At 41.2% G+C, this 8,408-nt stretch overlaps 1 non-coding gene across 1 annotated transcript; it reads left to right on the plus strand.

Annotated features, from left to right (window-relative positions):
* The first annotated feature begins 4,930 nt into the window (after positions 1–4,930).
* Positions 4,931–5,037, plus strand: LOC121968870. The gene has a single exon (XR_006108393.1). It is a non-coding gene; the product is annotated as a small nucleolar RNA R71 (small nucleolar RNA).
* Positions 5,038–8,408: the final 3,371 nt, after the last annotated feature.

An 8,408-nucleotide genomic window follows, 5' to 3' on the forward strand; every position in this document is an offset into this window, starting at 1 on the left:
AAAGCATCTACTTGTTGGCTAGTAAGCGTCATGCTCTGCATAAAATCTCTCATCCTAGCCTGATCAGTATCATAATCCTGCACAAACTCAGCCACTTGACCTTGAAAATTCCTCGTAAACTGAAAATGATTTTGTACCTCCCTAAACTGATCACCAGATAAAGAGAAGCGCCCCTCCAACATTTTTCATTGGGCATCTTGCTTCTCATGAAGTGATTCTAGAGACGTACGAAAATCTGAAAAATCAAACTTGGAAGATCCCGTGTCATATGCAAAAGAATGCCTAGCAGGCTCCATAAAACTAGAAGGCTGCGGGTGTCCAGATGACGAGGGCTCATGATGTGGCTCAGTGTCTCCAAGTATAGAAGGGTTATCCTCAAAATCTAACTCAGAAATTACCCAATTAGTCGGGTTACGAATAGTAGTTCGTTCAGGAAAAGGAAGGGGTAAAGGAGAACCACTCCTCCTAGGAAACGCGAAATCATTCTCATCCCGAACGATCATTTTCATAGCAAGACATGCATCAATGTCAATCATGTCATTACCATGAATTATTTCCAACCCATCAACATCAAGATTTAAATTATAAGCTATTCGGGTAATCAAACCACCAAAAACAATTGATCCCGATGATGCCCTAGCAGATCTTAATAAGGTTTGAACAAAATGAAAACCAGAATCAAACTCAACCTTATAAAGCATAGCCCATAAAGCATAAAGCTCTATCTTTTTAACCACCCCATCACTCTCTCCCCTACCAAAAATAGTTTTACTCATGACTCTATGTAGATACCTAAAGATGGGGTTTTGCATATGGGATGCCTTAGCTCTTGAAGGCTCATAAGGTTGATCTAACCCAGTTATTGCATTCCAAAAATGATTCCAATTAAACCTTGGATCAAACCTACGAGGGCTACCGGTGGTTAATCCAAAACAAGAATTAAAGTCACTAAATGCCCATAGAAATTGTTGATTCATTAGCCTAAATGAGATTTTTCCAAAATAATCATCTTCATTAGTAAAATGGACATCCAATGAACTTAAAAATTCCAAAACAAGATGAGGATATGTAGGCAAATGTGTGTACATAATATCACTCCAATCCAAAAACCCAATCATCAAATCTACATCTTCCCTAATTCCAAGCATATCAAGAACAGTTGGGTCCATATATCTAGTACACACTATCTTTCTATTGACAAGAATTGCAAATCTAGTTACTTGATCATCATTTCTAAACACAATATTGAATTCATTGTCATTACCTTCGTTGTGTGAAGTCCTTTTGCCTTTTCCCTTCACTGGTTGTTTTCCTTTGTCCCTTGATGGCTCCTTCTCTTTGTCTCCACTGGATCCACTACCTCCTTTGCGAAGTTTCTTCAAAATGTTGGACATCTTGATGAGTTTAGATAGGGGAAGAATTATCTAGGGTTGGAAAAATGGAACTCAAAGAACAAAACTTCAAAGAGCAAAGATCTTAGGTTAGGAGAATAAAAAGTCCAAGTCTTAGAGAAGAGGAGAATCCGGATCTAAGAGATCTTGAGAGATTAGAGAGGAGTTTTTAAGAGATTGGGAGGGAAAGAGATGTTTTGGAGAGTTGGGGGTGTGCGGAACACGGCCAAGATCTGGCCGTGTAAGGTAGAAAGAAGACTTAAATAACTCTCCTACACGGCCCGTGCAGATCCACACGGCCTCCCCCTCTTCCTTCTCTGGATTCTTCGCACGGCCGTGTCTTGGACACGACCTCTCCATCTTTCTTCTCGGAATTCTTTGCACGGCCGTGTTTGGGACACGACCTAGTCCTTTTTCTCCTCAGGAGATCCTACACGGCCATGTCTGGATGACACGGCCCAAGCACTTCCCTTCTCTGCAACCTTTGCCTGGCCGTGTATAGCACACGGCCGGGCTCTGTTTTGCACCTAACCTGAAAACAAAATCAAAAGAATGCATCAAACTAAAAGAAATTAAAATACAAATCAAAACTAACTAAAAGAACCCTTGGGTTGCCTCCCAAGAAGCGCTTGTTTAAGGTCTTTAGCTCGACCAAACTTGATCATTCACTTCTTTTCCTCGCCCTTGGAGGACAGATATACTTTTCATTTTTGTTGGGAGATCTTCTCCCAACATCTTCCACCACATTGTCTCCTTCGTTTGGTGGCCTTCCATGAGGATGGAAATTCCATTCCTCAAGTTTATAAATGCTTGTCCTGCTACAAACATTTAAAAGAGACGAGACATGGTTAGAGATATTAGATAAATCATATTCCAACCTTTCCTTACCAATTACCAAAGAAAGCTTATGATTTTTGACATCAATTATAGCTCTAGCTGTAGCAAGGAAAGGTCTTCCTAATATGATAGGAATCCTGGGGTCCTCTTCCATGTCCAACACGACAAAATCTATGGGAATAACATGATGGATCGAAAGCGCTAGAGGGGGGGTGAATAGTGCTCGTGGCTATTTTAACGATTTTAAACACAGAATAATAACGCAGCGGAAAGTAAAATCAAACACACAGAGACGCAGGTGTTTTACTTCGTTCGGAGCCTATGGCGACTCCTACTCGAAGGCCCGCGGTCCTTGACCGCTTTCGGTGGGCAACAACTATATATCGGAAAGATTACAATTAGAATTACAATTAATGCAATAAGTAAACTAATAGCGACAACAAAAGATCGAAGAGTCTGAGCTTCGGGTTGTCGACGTCGAGTAGTAGCACTTCAAGGTCGTCTCGTTGGCAGCACTTCACAAAAGAAAGCTTGGAATTCGTTGTTCTTTGAAGCTGCACCTCAACCCTCCTTTTATATGCGGTTCCGGGCGCCTGGAGTGTGACGTGGCCAACCAACCAGGATGCTCCACGTGGCAAAGTCGCGGCAGGGATAAAGTTTGGTCTCGGGCGCCCGGACCAGCCCGCCCCGGACTCAGGCGCCCGATCCATCCGGGCGCCGGACCACCTTCCGAAGTTCCTCACTGCAAAACAAGGTTAGTCCGAGCAAAATCCCTGCAGTGTTAGAATCGATAAAACACGATGAGAATAATGCGGCGGTCTTGATCGTCCGAGTCGACAGTTCCGTGAAACCTAGGTCGACGAGGCGCTCTGTTCCCTCTACGGGGAACGCGTCCTCACCTACTCCCCTCAGGGGAGATTACCTGATGCCAGCCCGGTCCTCCAGACCGACTAGACTTACCGCCTAGGGTTACCACCCCCTAGGACCTAGGGTTACCGCCCCCTAGGGTTTTTCTCCACCTAGGGTTACCGCCCCCTAGGACCTAAGGTTACCGCCCCTTAGGGTTTTCCTCCACCTAGGGTTACCGCCCCCTAGGACCTAAGGTTACCACCCCTTAGGATTTTCCCTTTGCCTAACCGCAGCTAGGACTTTCCTGAAACACTTATTCACACATTTTAGATCACACACTAACTTAACTTTGAATCTTTTGCCATTATCAAAACTAAGGTTCGATCGTCGGATGCTTCCCGCACCAACATAACATTCTCATCCACCTCTACTGGCACATCTTCTATAATACCCAAAGGGTACCTACAGGAATGATCGGCAAGTTGAAGTGCCATAGTAGTAAGTTTAATGTTTTTGAGACCTAATTTATTACAAATTGAATAGGGAATGAGGCTAACAGTTGCCCCCAAATCACAAAAAGCTTTTTCAAAAAAATCTTTTCCTATGTTGCAAGGAATATAAAAGCTCCCTGGCTCCTTTAGTTTTGGGGAAGTGTTCTTCACCAAAATAGCACTACATTCCTCACTAAGCGCAATTATCTCAACCTCTCCTCTTCTTCTCTTGTTTGACATGAGATCCTTCAGGAATTTGCCAAATCTAGGCATTTAAAGAATAGCATCAATAAGAGGTACCTCTACACAAATTTCCTTAACTTTTTCTAAAAACTTGCCAAATTCTTCATCTTTCTTGAGCATTGTAAGTCTCTGAGGAAAAGGGACAGCTTTGCTCTGATGGTTCAGTGGAAGAGTCTCTTCAACCTCAATGGTACTCTCCTCATTAGCTTGAATCTGATTTGGTATAAGAGGAGAGAGCTCTTCTTCTTTTTGTATCCCTTTTGGAGCAATCACTTGGGAGTCTCCCAAGGTCCGTCCGCTCCTAAGCTCAATTCTATTGCAATGCTCCATAGGATTCACATCAGGTTTTCCTGGAAGTTGTCCTGGTGTTCTGGATGATGAGGAAGCTAGTTGGGCAATTTGACTATCCTGGATCTTTTGATGCTTTTCAAAATTATCCATTCTCTGAATGAGCTTTGCTAAATCTTGCTTCATTTCATTCTGACTTGAGATAATTTCTTCAAGCATCTTTTCAATATTTGACTTTGGTAAGCCTTGAGAAGATAGATGTTGAAAATTTTGTTGCCCAGCTTGAAAATTTGGTCTTGCCCCCATAGATGGTCCTTGATCTTGATTATTTCTGTAAGAAAAATTGGGATGGCTCTTCCATCCAGGGTTATAAGTATTTGAGTATGGGTTGTTCTGCCTTTGATTGTAACTCATGATTGCATCACATTGTTCCAGTTGATTGATTTGTGCAGTGATAGCTCCCAATGGACATGAGTCATTTGAGTGCTCTGAACTCCCACATACTTCACAAGATGTACTAATAGCATTGACCATATTAGCACTAGTCCCCAAATTCTCAAATTTCTTTGTAAGAGCGTCCAATTTTGCAGACAAAAGAGAGACTGCATCTACATCAAACTTCCCTGATGCTTTAATTGTTGGGTTTACAGAAGAATAGCCACCACTTCTTTCATTTGCCCATTGATGATGATTTTGTGCTACACTGTCAATAATTTCTTCAGCTTCATCTAAACTTTTATTCATAAGTGCCCTCCAGCAGCTGAATCAAGGGACACTTTGGTATGATAGTTGATACCATTATAAAAAGTGTGCAACACTAACCATCTTTCCAATCCATGATGTGGGCATTGTCTGAGCATACTATTATATCTATCTCATGCTTCAAAAAGAGATTCTGAGTCAGTTTGCTTGAAGCTTGCAATTAAATTCCTCATATGAGCTGTTTTGCTTGGTGGATAGAATTTATCAAGAAAATGTTGCTCACACTGCTCCCAAGTGGTGATGCTATAAGGGGCCAAAGAATTCAGCCATTGCTTTGCCCTATCTCTTAAAGAAAACCCAAATAATAATAATCTAACTGCTTCTGAAGGAACTCCATTCATTTTCATGATACCACATATTTCATAAAAGACCTCTAAGTGTTGATTGGGGTCTTCATGAGGTCCTCCACCAAATTGGTTCTGTTGCACCATAGATATAATTGCGGGTTTGATCTCAAAGTTATTAGCTTCCACTGAAGGTCTTGAAATACTAGATCGAAAACCTCTTGCATAAGGTGCAGCATAATCCTTGAGTGGTCTATTCGCCATGTTCAAATGTTCCTGTTCTTCAATTTGCCTTTGCAGAATTCTTCTTTTATGGAAAGTTCTGTCAATCTCAGAAAGGTAAAAAAAATTCCTGCAGTTAGATCTTCGCATACACAAGAACAAGATAGCAAATGACAATTCAACAGAAAAATAAAAAAATAAAAAGAATCAAAATGCATATAATTGAATTTGTACAAAAGAATTAACAAGAAGTAAAAGTTATACAAGAAAGTAAAAGCAGAAATCTAATGATTAGTTACAACTATGCAATATGAAAGGAAAACAAATGTTATGTTTAGTCTAACTCAATTGATAATTCCTAATGTTATAAGCCGAGTCGAACGCACGCCTAAAAACTTGTTATGCTCTGAGTGTACGGAAATGTCGCAAGTAATATAAAAGATTATCGTATCCATAGGGACTGGAATAAGCACTAGAAATGCCTCAATGCGAATTAGCTAAACAACTATCCAATTGTTTCAAATGCAAAGTGAAGGTAAACAAATATAATATTAAAGATCAACAAACAAGAGTTTAGTGTTTTGGGTTATGATAAGGGAGATTCTAGGAGTTTCGGTTTCTTTGTAAGATTTCTTGAATGTAAATGGTTCACCAATTCTTATCCCTCAATTGCCAAACACTTGTAGAAAGTTAGGTTCTCTCTTGCAATAGATAACCGGCTAAGGACTGAGAAATGTATCTAAATATGATCAATTAGGCGTGAACCTACGTTGTCCTTACACAGGCGCACCTATTACTATGCCTTCCTCGGATATCAACATAGAGCCCACACTTATTAATCTATCAAGATACAAAAACTAATCACAAGATCCATCTACTCTCTTGAATATTCCTATTTCTCTTCAAGATTATCTCTCAAACGTCCTTACAGGCTTGCACTATCACGTGGATCCCTCGGATGATCGAGTGAGTTTATCTTTACTAAGTCCACAAGAAATCCAAACAATCAATCAAGAAAGAGAATTAAGCACAAATCACCATTAATCATTCAAGATCTAATTGATACAAGCAAGACAATGTCATTGAAACAAGAAATTGGCAAATCCATAAGAGATTACATCAATCCATCATACAAATACTCCCTTAATCCTAGAATACAAGATCTACTCCATGAATCGAGGAAGAATACCGAAGAAATAAGGATTACAAGCATTTCTTAAATCCCCAATCCAACAAACCAAGAAAAGGGGGAAAGAGAAATTTATCTCTGAAGAAGCCTCGTCTTGGATCCATCCTCTCGAGTCGAAATCGCAAGAACTCCCTCGAATCGCCTGAAATTCTCCCAAGAATGGGAGGATACCACCAAATCTTGCCTTCTCCCAAAGGGAAGAGATCCCTTCAATTCATGAAGGAGGGTTTAAATAGAGGAGAAATCGGGCGCCACACGGCCCGTGACACGGTAGTGTGAGATTCACACGGCCATGTCCAGTTCCTTCTCCCAAGGCTGCACTGGCGATGACTCACACGGCCAGACCCTGTTCTCTGGAAATGCTACACGGTAGTGTGGTGCACCTGGCCACCACCGCTGACCTCTGGAAACCTCACCTGTAGTGTGATCTACACGGCCATGTAATGCATCTGCTCTAATTTCTTCAAATCAAGACACGGCCGTGTGAGATTCACACGGCCATGTCCTCTTCCCTTCCTGTTAAAACTACACGGTCGTGTTTGGTACGCGGCCTGATGCTCTCTCCCTTCAATTCCTTCCAAGCTTGTCCGAGGACGCATAATCTTCACCAATTTCGACTCCTATGTACAGAAAATGCACAAAAAGCTGATCTCCTAACCAAAAGAGTAAATATGCTAAAAGGAAAGCTGGAAGTATAAAAATGCATAGATCAAGCATGCTCAAAGTATGTAATTGTGCGTAAAAACATGCATAAAAGAGTATATAATCTACGCACATCACCTAGCTTCACTCACTATGTCTTCCACCTGGCTTCACTCACCAGGATTTTCCTCCTACCTGCCTTCACTCACCAGGACTTCCTTTGCCTAATCTCCGAGTTAGGACTTTCACCTGGCTTCACTCACCAGGATTTTCCTCATGCCTGGCTTCACTCACCAGGACTTCCTTTGCCTAACCTCCAAGTTAGGACTTTCACCTGGCTTCACTTACCAGGATTTTCCAGTTAAGTATCCGGTCAACTTTGACATACTTGACTCTGCATCACAATCTCCACACATGAACAATTGCACCTGCAATCTCCATGTATTGTCAAACATGTATTGTCAACATGTATTGTCAAACCATCAAAACATAAACATTAAGACTCGAGCTTGACTCAATTCAAGCTCAGTCAAACTAGGTCAACCTTGACCTGGGGAATATTGCACCAACAATCTCCCAACACCTTGGACATATCAAGGACATTATTTTGTGTGTTCATGATTGTATGTATTAAATACAGCAGGAGCTGTATTAGTTTAGAATTTTACTTTTTTGTTCGATCTAGAATACATGTACATTCCTTTATGGAATATAGGATCGATATATGTAAAATACTATTTTTGTGGCGGATCGTATCTTTGCGAGGCGTGGTGCTATTGGAGGACCAGAGGCGCAGCAGAATAAGAAACAAGATAGATGCGACAACTCGACCCGATGGCGGTGGCTAAAGATGGCAGCAGCTAGGGTTGGAGCACACGGAGGACAGTGATGAAAATCCCATAATAGTTGGAAAATTAATTTCCAAATTTATTGCTTTTAGTTACTGTGTGTGTGTGCATGTGTTATATGCTAGCATAGGTTAAAATTCCTCACCTTAAATAACTAAGTGGGAGAGGGATTTTAAATAAATTCCACGGTCTCCATTACTGGTTTGTAAGTGATGCAACAAGCTTGCGTGTTGGCTCTGAGTGCCTCCCTCCACAACAGATGGGTTTGTTGCGGATCACTAGATCAAACTTCCTTTATGGATGGTTATAGGAAATTATTTAGGAGCTTGTGATCTTCTCCAACTGAAGGGACATAATCCTAT

The sequence above is a fragment of the Zingiber officinale genome, chromosome 3B, assembly GCF_018446385.1.
Source record: "Zingiber officinale cultivar Zhangliang chromosome 3B, Zo_v1.1, whole genome shotgun sequence".
Classification (NCBI taxonomy): domain Eukaryota; kingdom Viridiplantae; phylum Streptophyta; class Magnoliopsida; order Zingiberales; family Zingiberaceae; genus Zingiber; species Zingiber officinale.